The 14,026-nt window shown below is 41.1% G+C and overlaps 1 protein-coding gene across 1 annotated transcript in view; it reads left to right on the forward strand.

The window, feature by feature from the left end:
- The window catches only part of LOC148163179 (uncharacterized), a 184,910-nt gene that overhangs the window by 31,848 nt on the left and 139,036 nt on the right, over window positions 1-14,026 (forward strand). Inside the window, exons 4-5 of the mRNA XM_088027497.1 lie at window positions 2,980-3,153; window positions 3,778-4,001. The gene's annotated coding sequence lies outside the window, so the exon portion shown is untranslated. The remainder of the gene's footprint in view (window positions 1-2,979; window positions 3,154-3,777; window positions 4,002-14,026) is intronic.

Here is a 14,026-nt window from a genome sequence, read left to right on the forward strand (position 1 = left end):
GAGAATTAGAGAGAGAGAGAGTACATGAGAGGGGGGAGGGTCAGAGGGAGAAGCAGGCTCCTCGCCGAGCAGGGAGCCCGTTGCGGGACTCGATCCTGGGACTCCAGGATCATGACCTGAGCCGAAGGCAGTCGCCCAACCGACTGAGCCACCCAGGCGCCCATTCCTGAAGGCTTTTGCAGATGTTAACAGCAGCAGTGACTTGACTTTGGTACTCTGATATAGCTGGTAAAGACTGTTCTGCTGGTATGTTGGCCATTAGCTCGACTTGTTTTTTGTCTTGACATTTGTCCTCTTTTGGTAGTTTTGGAATGTGTACTTTACACCCAAGTAAAAGGTCAGATGTTTCTAGGTCTTTATGCATGGTCTCCAACTTTATTGTTGCTGATACCATGTCTCCCAGAAGGGTGCCGCTGAACTTGACTCAGGCCCTGCAAATTCATTTTCAATTGGTCATAGCTACTCAAAAATATGTTGTCTCTCCTCCAGAGGGGCAGACTCTCCAGTGTCAACTTTTTTCTTTTTCTTTTTTAAGAAGATTTTATTTATTTATTTGAGAGAGAGTGAGCAAGTGAGAGAGAGTGAGAGAGAGCACAAGCAGGAGGAGTGGCTGGCAGAGGGAGAGGGAGAGGGAGAAGCAGGCTCCCCGCTGAGCAGGGAGACTGACGTGGGGGCTCAATCCCAGGACCCTGGGATCATGACCTGAGCTAAAGTCAGATGCTTCGCCGATTGAGCCACCCAGGCACCCCATCCAGTGTCCACTTTGTCTCTGTATAGAGTCAGATCTTTTTATTTTATTTTTTTAAGGATTTTAATTTATTTGTCAGAGAGAGAGCACAAGCAGAGGGAGCAGCAGAGGGAGAGGGAGAAGCAGGTTTCCCGCTGAGGAGGGAGCCCAGGACCCCGGGATCATGACCTGAGCTGAAGGCAGACGCTTAACTACTGAGGCACCCAGGAGCCCCAGATCTTTTTATTTTTTTTTTAAGTCAAATCTTGATAATGAAAAATCCGACCTTGACTACCAAACTACCACTGCACACAGCAATGAGTGGGGAGCTGGGCCTGGTCTAAGGTGCCCTGGATGTGCTGCTACTGACTGGCCCCAGAACCAGTAGGACACAGAGCATCATGAATATGACATGAGGCCACTGCAGAGTCACCTCACATCCAGAATATCATTAACTTCAGAGAACATCAAGAGCACTATGCCTGGAATCAAACCAGTGTTGGGCAGCCAGGCGGACCTCAGCCGAGGTGGGGGAGAGGGACAAATACAGTAAACCCTGACTAATGTTCTTTTTTCAAACAACTTTATTTAGGTGCCGAGGGGCACCCCCAGAGCTCTGAACGCCTTGCCCACACACACTATGCAGAGCAATTTTAGGTTTACTGAAAACATGAGCATAAAATACAAAGAGTTCTTAAAAACACAGTTTCTCCTATAATTAACATCTTGCATTAGTGTGACACAGTTAAAATTGATAAGCAAATATTGACACATTGTCATTAATGAGTGAACATTCCCCCCACTCCTTCTCTCCTTGCCTGCGGCCTAGGATCTCTTTCAAAGCCGCAATCTGGGGACGACTGTTTCCTGTTTCTTTTTTTTTTTTTTTTAAGATTTTATTTATTTATTTGACAGAGAGAGAACACAAGTAGGCAGAGTGGCAGGCAGAGGGAGAAGCAGGCTCTCCACTGAGCAGGGAGCCGGATGTGGGGCTCGATCCCAGGACCCCAGGATCATGACCTGAGCCGAAGGCAGCCATTTAACTGACTGAGCCACCCAGGCACCCCAACTGTTTCCTGTTTCACAGGACTCCTGTCCTTAATTGCCCATTATCTAGTGTCTTGCAAACAGTTGTATGGTATATTTTATCTGTTTTTTTCCCCTGGAGGAAGGGCAAATTCATCCTGCATTATTCCACCATGGCCGGAAGCTAAGGTCTTTTCGTGTATCTTTGACACCATGAAGACAGGATTGACTTACTGTTTTGAAGTCTACCATTAGGTGGCGATGTTGTACAACTGAGATGCTTTTCAGAAAAAGCCCAGTGCAAAGAATTTCTAAGTTCTTTTAAGAGATCTACGAAATTATATATTTGGTATTAGTTTGGGTACACAAGTCTGTCTTGTTGAGCTCTACTTTATTCCTATATCTTTTATCATGGAATTTTTACCTCAGTGTAAAATTTATAAAGATATTTGGCCTACAATCATACATGTCATAGGTTGACTATGACAATCTACTGGGACCCAGAGGAGAAATATTACAGTCATTAAGGGTAGTTTTCCACGTCTAAGTGGATTTAGATATATTTATGAAGGCCCTGATTAACATTCATTCCTGATGGGCTGAGAAGAATAAGATGTGTTTCCTGCCTCAGAGGGCTCCTGTCTGCATGGGGGAGACATAGATGTGGACCCTCCGTGACCAAGGAAGCATTCTTCACAGAGCAGGGGACCATCTATCAGGGTGAAAAGATGTGTAGAACTTTTCCACTGGAGAAGGGGGGAAATAACAGTCTGTCCCCAACAGTGGAAATATCATGTAGAAGGAGACCGATACTCAAAATATCATAACCAGGTCAGGGAAGATGGAGTGGGTCCATGCAATTAGCAGGAATAAAAGAGCAGTAGGAAATATGGGTAAGGACGGGGACCAGGACCATGGCATGGAGGGCCAGATTTGCTACGTAAGGGCTCAGATTATACCTTGTAGCCAGTGGAGAGTAAACATAGTTCTCAGTTAAGTGATTAATATGATTAAAATGGTGTTTTAGACTAGAGTCTCTAAACTACTTTGGCTGAACAGCCTTTATAATAAATGTAGTTTTAGTAAACATCCAATATATTTATACATATATATATACACATATGTAGCACTATGTAGACATATTATGCAGATTACAAAATATGCATAAAACTGTGCAGCTTGTGGTAATAATGACATAGCTTTTGACAATTTTGGATTTTTTACAGATTATACATCGGGTCTGATTAGATCCCTGTTTTATGTCATAGTGGAGCTAATTTAAGTGGAATGGAAGACATCTGAGTCTCAATGTTCTCTCGATCACTTCAAGAAATTCGAACACGGCAGTGAACTTGCATTCTTTCTTCAAGCCTGACATACTGCCATTTCACACGGAAACGGTAGGATTGTTCTCCCAAGTCAATATTAGAGGCCTAACTCTTTCTTCTTTATTAATATAAGACAAGTGCAAATTGGAGACTTACTGTTTTATTTGTCCCCTCTGGAGCACTGTGTGCAGCCTTCGATGCACTTGTCCTCACACACCCCTGGGCTGGGTGGCTCTGGCTGCAGCCCTCCAGAAAGACTGCAGAACGTAGGCAGGAGACCAACAGGGACACCAAACAGGAGCTGCTTGTCTGTTGGTAATCAGAGCAGAGATCAACTAAATCCGAGATAAACAGTTACAGTCCAATTCAAATAATACATGTTTCACTTCAGCCTCTTGTAAATTAACAAAGCAAAATATTAAAAATAATAATTATGTCCCCCAAAGTTCTGGTATTACGAGTGAACATGGGCTAGAGTTATCTTGGAAAGAAAACTTTGTGACTGATCTCTGGCCAATGTGTTAGAAACGACAAGACCTCTTCACTGGTGAGGACACAGCAAGAAGTCAGCAGTCTGTGACTCCGAAGAGGGGTTTTGCCAGAATCTGGCCACGCTGGCTCCCAGATCTCAGACTATCAGCACCCAAAACTGTGAGAAGTATATGTCTGTTAGTTATAAGGGGTGTTTTGTTACAGGAGCTCAAATGGACCAGGACCAAGAATAAAGATAAACTGGGATATTTGACTTAGATTTTCTGCCACAGTATTGCAGAAGATGCCGAAGGAGACTTGAATTGGCATCCATCTCTCCAACTTTCTGCCCAACCATTAGCCCTTGAAATGAATATGGCTACTTCACTGAAGACACTGAGCTTCTCACATGTAGCAAGGAGCATCACACCCCTGCCTCACTTTTGCAGGTACCTTTATTATACAGACTTTATAAATTACTGTTTATAAATTACATCAAGTACATGAAAGATATTATATAAATTCAGAGAAGGTTTGTTTCTTAATTAATATCATGTGAAGCATTAAGATAGCTGTCTTGAAAGAAATGGTTGTAAATAATCTATAGCTAGACCATTTGCAATGACCATTGTTCACTCCCAAATTGCATTTTGACCTTGTTCATTTGTTGATTGGAAAATTGCATCCCTTTTCTTACTTCTGAGTGTGAAGGTGATATCAGCTCTGTGAGACATTTCAGGATTTATAGTTTCTGCATTCTGTCTTGCAGACAAAGTTGGAAAGTATGTTTTTTCTCATTGCTAAATATCAGTATTGTGGCTGGTCTTTAGGCAAACACATTTTTTTAAAAAGATTTTATTTATTTATTTTGACAGAGAGACAGAGAGAGAGGAAACACAAGCAGGGGGAGTGGGAGAGGGAGAAGCAGGCTTCCCGCTGAGCAGAGAGCCCGATGTGGGGCTCCATCCCAGGACCCCGGGGTCATGACCCCAGCCAAAGGCAGACGCTTAACAACTGAGCCACCCAGATGCCTCTAGACAAACACCTTTTAAAAAGCTCAAAGAGAATGGGGCGCCTGGGTGTTTCAGTCAGTTAAGCGACTGACTCTTGATTTGGGCTCAGGTCATGATCTCGGGGTCATGATATTGAGCCCCACATCGGACTCTACCGGGCTCTGCCAGGCTCTGCACTCAGCATGGAGTGTGCTTGTACCTCTCCTTCTGCTCCTCCCTCCGCTTGCATGTGCTCGCACACTCTCTCTCGCAAATAAATAAATAAAAAATAAAATCTTGAAAGCTGAAACAGGCCGGAGCTACATATGTATAAAGGTATACCCACCAAATCTTAGGGGAGACTTTTTAAAGCAGACCACCCAGTGCTAACCTGATGTGAGTTGGATGTTTTTATTGCTACATTGATTCCTTACCTGGCCTTCAAACATCCATTATTGGAATATGTCGTGTTTCCAAAATATTCTCTGTATAGGAGCTCCCTTGGTTTTTGCAGGTGCAGGACGGCCTGATGAGCAGACCATTTCCCCTGTGCACTTTAGTGAAACTCTGTACATTGTTTTGTCTGGTCACTTCCTATCTTATTATTCAACTGTATTTTCTCCATAGCACTTAACGCTATTTGAGATGATTTTGTTTATGTATGCTGTGTTTACTTTCTCCCCCTCTTCACTTACATGTAAAACCGCATGAGGTCAGGGGCCTTGTTTTCCTGTTCATCATGCTGTCACCGGTGCCAAGACAGGACCTGTCACAAATTGAGTGGTCAATACGAAATCATTGATTATGTAAATAAATGAACATTGACAATAGTACCTGATGTCATGTTCATCGTCACGAAACATTTATTCAATGTTGTGCCCATAGTGAACAAAACGACATGGTGAAGTTGAACATATGTGAAGAATATATATCTCATATTAAGTGTTCTAACCCCCAAATCAGTAACAAACAGACAAAAAACCCGCAAAAGAATACAAGGAAATTTTGGAAGGTTATGGTTATGTTTCATATCTTGGTTGTGGTGACGGTATGATGGGTACATGCAAATGTCCAAACTCATCAAGATGTATACATTAAATGTGTGTAACTTTTTATATGTCAGTTATATCCCAATAACATTTTTTAAAGAAGCATTTATTAAGCAGGACCACAGTGTTACACAACCCCAGTGGGGTGTGTGTGTGTGTGTGTGTGTGTGTGTTTGTGTGTGAAAGACCAGGCTCTGCACAAAACAGACTGATGCCTGCAAGACCCGACTAAATAGAAACTTGTCATCCAAGTAGCTCCTGGATAATGTGCCAGTGACTTCCTTTGTATTTGGAATTATCTTGTAATGAGGATGTCTGGGTAGTTCAGTAGATAAACGCTTTTAGGTAAAGATCCCCACAGAGCCCTCTGAAATTGAGTATCAACCCTGCTCCGTCATAAACAGCATTAGAGGCTGACAAACCACACTTCGTTCTCACATTTCATTCATAATCACAGCAAGACACTTTTTAAAATAGAAACAATGAGGGGCGCTTGGGTGGCTCAGTTGAGCGTCTGCCTTCAGCTCAGGTCATGATCTTGGGGGGTCCAGGGATCGAGCCCCATTTGCTAAGTGGGGAGCCTGCTTCTTTCTCTCCCCACCCCCTGCTTGTGTTCCCTCTCTTTATCTCTATCAAATAAATAAAATATTTAAGAAAAATAAATTCATATAAAAATATAAAAAATAAAAAATTCATTTGTGTAAGTAAATGAGGAAAATTATAAAAAAAAATAAAAGCAAGTATACAAAGTATTTTTTTAAAAATCAAATTGGGATTCAGTGCTACCTAATACCAATTTAGAGAGAGAGTTAAATTTAATTGATTTGGGTAGGGTAAAATGGCAATAATTGTTGGACATGGTATTTAAATTTCATTACTTGAATTTCTTATTGCTTCTTTTCACGTGAGAATTACCTTTGCAAATGTGACATCACAGAAAACTTTTCAAAGAGTTCTTCCTTGCATTTTTCTCTCTGAGGGTACCAGTGTCATGTTCAGGGATTGGTGACTGAAAAAGGCATAACGAGAAGATGAATGTGCTTCAACCTTAGAAGTGTCTCCAGCTACTGACTTTGTTCTTTCCCTCAGGCTGAATGAGGTGAATGTAGAATACCTTGCTGTTGAATAATTTGGATTGCTTTTAGGCAAGAATTTTTGTGATGTTATAAAAATTGAGATCTAAAAGGAAACTTAAACTTCAGTTCATTCTTTTGATGTATTTTGCCCGAAGCATGGTGCTGGGACCTGTTATCTTAAATAGGCAATATAAAAATATCTTTCTAATTCACTCCTACAGTTGGAAGTTCCTCATGGATTGAAATTACTGTGATCTATCAAAATTTACTGTGTTGTGGAAATAAAATGAAATCACATGTCAGGCAAGGAATGATGACAACAATGGACCAGCTTATTATGAAGCTTAAAATGAAAATGCTTTACTGGCAACAGTCTATTGGTCTTTTGAAAGATTGAGAATATGTGTCAAAATCAGAGAAGCCACAGTGCTGGTGTTCTATTCATTCTTGTTGATGTGGCTGGTTTGCCCCATGCTTAAGGTCAGTCTCTTCGAATCCATGATAGTATTTGGTTTAATTGCATGTTGTTGTTGTTGTTTGAGATGTAATTAAGATACCATAAAATTCATCATTTTAAAGTGGACATTTCAGGGGTGCCTGGGTGGCTTAGTTGGTTAAGCATCTGACTTATTTTGGCTCAGGTCATGATCTCGGGGTGGTGAGATTGAGCCCCATGTTGGGCTCCCTGCGGGGCGTGGAGTCTGCTTGGGATTCTTTCTCTTCCTCGCCCTCTGCCCCTCCCCTCCCATGCATGCTCTCTTTCTCTCTCTCTCTCTCTCAAAAAAAAAAAGTGTACATTTCAGTGATTTTGAGTACAGGCACAGGTTGTGCAACTGTCGTTACTAATTACAAAATATTTCATTAATCCAAAAAGATGAAACCACTAATCACATTTTGTAGCTATGGATTTGCCTATACTGGACATCTCATGTAAACTGAGTCATATCATGTGCCTGACTACTTCCCCTTAGCCAAGTCTTCAAGATTTATCCATGTGGCAACAAGTGTCAATACTTCATTTCTTTTTATGGATGGGTGATAGTCCCTTGCATAGCTAGCTGTGCCACATTTTATTATCCACTTATAAATTGATGAACACGTGATTTGTTTTCATTTTATGGCTATCATGAATAATGCTGCTGTGAACATTTGTGTACAGATTTTTGTATGAACATATGTTTGCACTTCTCTTGAGTATATACCTAGGAGTGGAGTTGCTGAGTCATGTGGTAACCCTTTGTTTCACTTTTTTTAAAAGATTTTATTTATTTGTTAGAGAGAGAGAGAGAGAGAGAGAGAGTGAGCACGAGTGGGGGGGGGCAGAGAGGCAGAAGGAGAGGGAGAAGCAGACTCCCTGCCGAGCAGGGAGCCCGATGTGGGGCTCAATCCCAGGACCCTGAGATCATGACCTGAGCCGAAGGCGGAGGCTTAACTGAGCCACCCAGACACCCCTATGTTTCACTTTTTGGGGAATCCCCAAACTGTCTCCCACAGCAGTTAGGTACTAGGGTGGGTTAAAATACCACAAAGCGGGACACCTGGGTGGCTCAGTTGTTTGAGCACTGGACTCTTGGTTTCGGCTCAGGTCATGATCTCACGGTCATGAGATTGGGCCCTGCATCCAGCTCCATGCTCAGTGGAGAGTCTGCTTGAAGATTCTCTCTCTCCCTCTCTCTCTAAAATAAATAAATAAATCTTAAAAAGAAAACACCAAAAAGCTTGCTGCTCTTATGAATGTTTCGCCATTTTTTTCCTTGAATAAATACTCCTTGGGTTACTACAAGTGTTTGTTTAATATCCGGAGCTGTGAAAAAGTTGGTTCTGACAATCTTTGCCATTATTTTTTCATTGCTTTTATGAGAGGGTAAATTTTCAGAGGTTCTTATTCTGACATTTTCACTGATATCACTTCAGTTGCCTGACTTACACTGCAGTGAGCTCACTGCTTTGCCTTTGGTTATTTTCATACAGACTTGTCCAAGTCATGGGGATGCCATAGAGAGAGTGACTCAAGCTTCTTTTAAGTCTGTCATCACAGATTTTTCTTACTGGATATTATCTTCTTCTGCCTTTATTATTTATAAAGTTTGGGAGCTATTAAAAGCCTCAGAGGTTGGCTAATGGATTGATACTTTTGTTTCACACAAGAGAAAACTGGCACTTGTTGTGGAGTGAAGTGAATTGTCTGGCTTCTTCCTCTCATTGGTAGTTGAGCTTAGAATTGAAGTCGGACTACAGGTTAGAGCTCAAACAAAAATAGTCAGTACAAATCCTTCTTTGCAGTTTTCCTGAGTCTCATTACCCAGCCTTCTATACATGATTCCCCTTTTCCCTTGGGCATGTGGGCCAGTCCCTGTGAGACTTTGAAAATGATGAGATACCATAAGGCAATGCATAGCCCCACAGCTCTTCTCGTGGACTTGGCTTTGACCTTGGTATTATTTGGCGATTATAAAAATTCCCAGTCTCCAAGAAGCAGCCCACAGTTTGAGCCATGTGAAATCTGTATGGTGGCAGAGACATTTCTGTCTAACTTTCCCTGCTTATTATTACTTTCCCTGTTTATTTCTACATAGCCAAAGAGAAAAAAAATGGTTTCAAAAGAGAAGTTTGGTGCTGCAACGTAGGTATATGAATGTACATTGGAAAAAACTTGCTTTTAGGGCCCTTGGGCACATCCTCTGATTGGTGTTTGATTTGTTTCGTGGGGCTGCCATAAAAGTACCACAGACTGGGTGGCTTAAACAACAGAAATTTATTTTTCTCACAATTCTGGGGGCTAAAAATCTGAGATCAATGTATCTGCATGGTTGGTTTCTTTTTTTTTTTTAAATTTTTTTATTGTTATGTTAATCACCATACATTACATCATTAGTTTTTGATGCAGTGTTCCATGATTCATTGTTTGTTTATAACACCCAGTGCTCCATGCAGAACGTGCCCTCCTCAATACCCATCACCAGGCTAACCCATCCCCCTACCCCCCTCCCCTCTAGAACCCTCAGTTTGTTTTTCAGCGTCCATCATCTCTCATGGTTCGTCTCCCCCTCTGACATACTCCCCTTTTCTTCCTCTCCTGTTATCTTCTTCTTTTTCTTTTTTCTTAAAATATGTTGCGTTATTTGTTTCAGAAGTACAGATCTGTGATTCAACAGTCTTGCACAATTCACAGCGCTCACCGTAGCACATACCCTCCCCAATGTCTATCACCCAACCACCCCATCCCTCCCACCCCCCACCACTCCAGTAACACTCAGTTTGTTTCCTGAGATTAAGAATTCCTCATATCAGTGAGGTCATATGGTACATGTCTTTCTCTGATTGACTTATTTCACTCAGCATAACACCCTCCAGTTCCATCCACGTCGTTGCAAATGGCAAGATCTCATTCCTTTTGATGGCTGCATAATATTCCATTGTGTATATATACCACTTCTTCTTTATCCATTCATCTGTCGATGGGCATCTTGGCTCTTTCCACAGTTTGGCTATGGTGGACATTGCTGCTATAAACATTGGGGTACACATACCCCTTCGGGTCCCTACATTTGTATCTTTGTGGTAAATACCCAGTAGTGCAATTGCTGGATCGAACGGTAGCTCTAATTTCAACTGTTTGAGGAACCTCCATACTGTTTTCCAGAGTGGTTGCACCAGCTTCCATTCCCACCAACAGTGTAGGAGGGTTCCCCTTTCTCCACATCCCCGCCAACATCTGTCGTTCCCTGACTTGTTAATTTTAGCCATTCTGACGGGTGTGAGGTGGTATCTCATTGAGGTTTTGATTTGGATTTCCCTGATGCCGAGCGATGTTGAGCACTTTTTCATGTGCCTGTTGGCCATTTGGATGTCTTCTTTGGAGAAATGTCTGTTCATGTCTTCTGCCCATTTCTTGATTGGATTATTTGTTCTTTGGGTGTTGAGTTTGATAAGTTCTTTATAGATTTTGGATACTAGCCCTTTATCTGATATGTCATTTGCAAATATTTTCTCCCATTCTGTCGGTTGTCTTTTGGTTTTGTGGACTGTTTCTTTTGCTGTGCAAAAGCTTTTTATCTTGATGAAATCCCAATAGTTCATTTTTGCCCTGGCTTCCCGTGCCTTTGGCGATGTTTCTAGGAAGAAGTTGCTGCGGCTAAGGTCGAAGAGGTTGCTACCTGTGTTCTCCTTTAGGATTTGGACTCCTGTCTCACGTTTAGGTCTTTCAACCATTTGGAGTCTATTTTTGTGTGTGGTGTAAGGAAATGGTCCAGTTTCATTCTTCTGCATGTGGCTGTCCAATTTTCCCAACACCATTTGTTGAAGAGACTGTCTTTTTGCCATTGGACATTCTTTCCTGCTTTGTCAAAGATGAGTTGACCATAGAGTTGAGGGTCCATTTCTGGGCTCTCGATTCTGTTCCATTGATCGATGTGTCTGTTTTTGTGCCAGTACCATACTGTCTTGATGATGACAGCTTTGTAACAGAGCTGGAAGTCCGGAATTGTGATGCCGCCAGCTTTGCTTTTCTTTTTCAGTATTCCTCTGGCTATTCTGGGTCTCTTCTGGTTCCATACAAATTTTAGGATTATTTGTTCCATTTCTTTGAAAAAAGTGGATGGTATTTTGATGGGGATTGCATTGAATGTGTAGATTGCTCTAGGTAGCATTGACATCTTCACAATGTTGATTCTCCCAATCCATGAGCATGGAACGTTTTTCCATTTCTTTGTGTCTTCCTCAATTTCTTTCATGAGTATTTTATAGTTTTCTGAGTACAGATCCTTTGCCTCTTTGGTTAGATTTATTCCTAGGTATCTAATGGTTTTGGGTGCAATTGTAAATGGGATAGACTCCTTGATTTGTCTCTCTTCTGTCTTGTTGTTGGTGTATAGGAATGCCACTGATTTCTGTGCATTGATTTTATATCCTGCTACTTGACTGAATTCCTGTATGAGTTCTAGCAGTTTTGGGGTGGAGACTTTTGGGTTTTCCACATACAGTATCATATCATCTGCAAAGAGTGAGAGTTTGACTTCCTCTTTGCCGATTTGGATGCCTTTGATTTCTTTTTGTTGTCTGATTGCTGTGGCTAGGACTTCTAATACTATGTTGAATAGCAGTGGTGAGAGTGGACATCCCTGCCGCGTTCCTGACCTTAGGGGAAAGGCTCTCAGCCTTTCCCCATTGAGAATGATATTCGCTGTAGGTTTTTCATAGATGGCTTTTATGATATTGAGGTATGTACCCTCTATCCCTATACTCTGAAGAGTTTTGATCAAGAAAGGATGTTGTACTTTGTCAAATGCTTTTTCTGCATCTATTGAGAGGATCATATGATTCTTGTTCTTTCTTTTGTTAATGTATTGTATCACGTTGATTGATTTGCGGATGTTGAACCAGCCTTGCAGCCCAGGAATAAATCCCACTTGGTCATGGTGAATAATCCTTTTAATGTACTGTTGGATCCTATTGGCTAGTATTTTGGTGAGAATTTTTGCATCCATGTTCATCAAGGATATTGGTCTGTAATTCTCTTTTTTGATGGGGTCTTTGTCTGGTTTTGGGATCAAGGTAATGCTGGCCTCATAAAATGAGTTTGGAAGTTTCCCTTCCATTTCTATTTTTTGGAACAGTTTCAGGAGAATAGGTATTAATTCTTCTTGAAATGTCTGATAGAATTCCCCTGGGAAGCCATCTGGCCCTGGGCTTTTGTTTGTTGGGAGATTTTTGATGACTGTTTCAATTTCCTTAGTGGTTATAGGTCTGTTCAGGTTTTCTATTTCTTCCTGGTTCAATTTTGGTAGTTGATACATCTCTAGGAATGCACCCATTTCTTCCAGGTTATCTAATTTGCTGGCATAGAGTTGCTCATAATATGTTCTTAGAATTGTTTGTATTTCTTTGGTGTTGGTTGTGATCTCTCCTCTTTCATTCATGATTTTGTTGATTTGGGTCATTTCTCTTTTCTTTTTGATCAGTCTGGCCAGGGTTTTATCAATCTTGTTAATTCTTTCAAAGAACCAGCTCCTCGTTTCGTTGATCTGTTCTACTGTTCTTTTGGTTTCTATTTCATTGATTTCTGCTCTGATCTTTATGATTTCTCTTCTCCTGCTGGGTTTAGGCTTTATTTGCTGTTCTTTCTCCAGCTCCTTTAGGTGTAGGGTTAGGTTGTCTATTTGAGACCTTTCTTGTTTCTTGAGAAAGGCTTGTATTGCTATATACTTTCCTCTCAGGACTGCCTTTGCTGTATCCCAAAGATTTTGAACAGTTGTGTTTTCATTTTCATTGGTTTCCATGAATTTTTTTAATTCTTCTTTAATTTCTTGGTTGACCCATTCATTCTTTAGTAGGATGCTCTTTAGCCTCCATGTATTTGAGTTCTTTCCGACTTTCCTCTTGTGACTGAGTTCTAGTTTCAAAGCATTGTGGTCTGAAAATATGCAGGGAATGATCCCAATCTTTTGGTACCGATTGAGACCTGATTTGTGACCTAGGATGTGATCAATTCTGGAGAATGTTCCATGGGCACTAGAGAAGAATGTGTATTCCGTTGCTTTGGGTTGGAATGTTCTGAATATGTCTGTGAAGTCCATTTGGTCCAGTGTGTCATTTAAAGTCTTTATGTCCTTGTTGATCTTTTGGTTAGATGATCTGTCCATTTCAGTCAGGGGGGTGTTAAAGTCCCCCACTATTATTGTATTGTTGTCAATGTGTTTCTTTGCTTTTGTTATTAATTGCCTTATATAATTGGCTGCTCCCATGTTCGGGGCATAGATATTTACAATTGTTAGATCTTCTTGTTGGATAGACACTTTCAGTAGGATATAGTGTCCTTCCTCATCTCTTATTACAGTCTTTGTTTTAAAATCTAGTTTGTCTGATATAAGGATTGCCACCCCAGCTTTCTTTTGGTGTCCATTAGCATGGTAAATGGTTTTCCACCCCCTCACTTTCAATCTGGGGGTGTCTTTGGGTCTAAAATGAGTCTCTTGCAGACAGCATATTGATGGGTCTTGTTTTTTAATCCAATCTGATAGCCTGTGTCTTTTGATTGGGGCATTTAGCCCATTTACATTCAGGGTAACTATTGAAAGGTATGAATTTAGTGCCATTGTATTACCTGTAAGGTGACTGTTAACTGTCTGTTGTCTGTGTTCGTTTCTGCTCTTTGCTGCTTTTAGGTTCTCTCTTTGCTTAGAGGACCCCTCTCAATATTTCTTGGAGGGCTGGTTTTGTGTTTGCAAATTCCTTTAGTTTTTGTTTGTTCTGGAAGCTTTTTATCTCTCCTTCTATTTTCAATGATAGCCTAGCTGGATATAGTATTCTTGGCTGCATATTTTTCTCGTTTAGTGCTCTGAAGATATCTTGCCAGTCC

This window comes from Eumetopias jubatus, unplaced genomic scaffold, assembly GCF_037043125.1.
Source record: "Eumetopias jubatus isolate StellerSeaLion01/CBP00866 unplaced genomic scaffold, mEumJub1_p1.0 scaffold_10, whole genome shotgun sequence".
In the NCBI taxonomy this organism is placed as follows: Eukaryota; Metazoa; Chordata; class Mammalia; order Carnivora; family Otariidae; genus Eumetopias; species Eumetopias jubatus.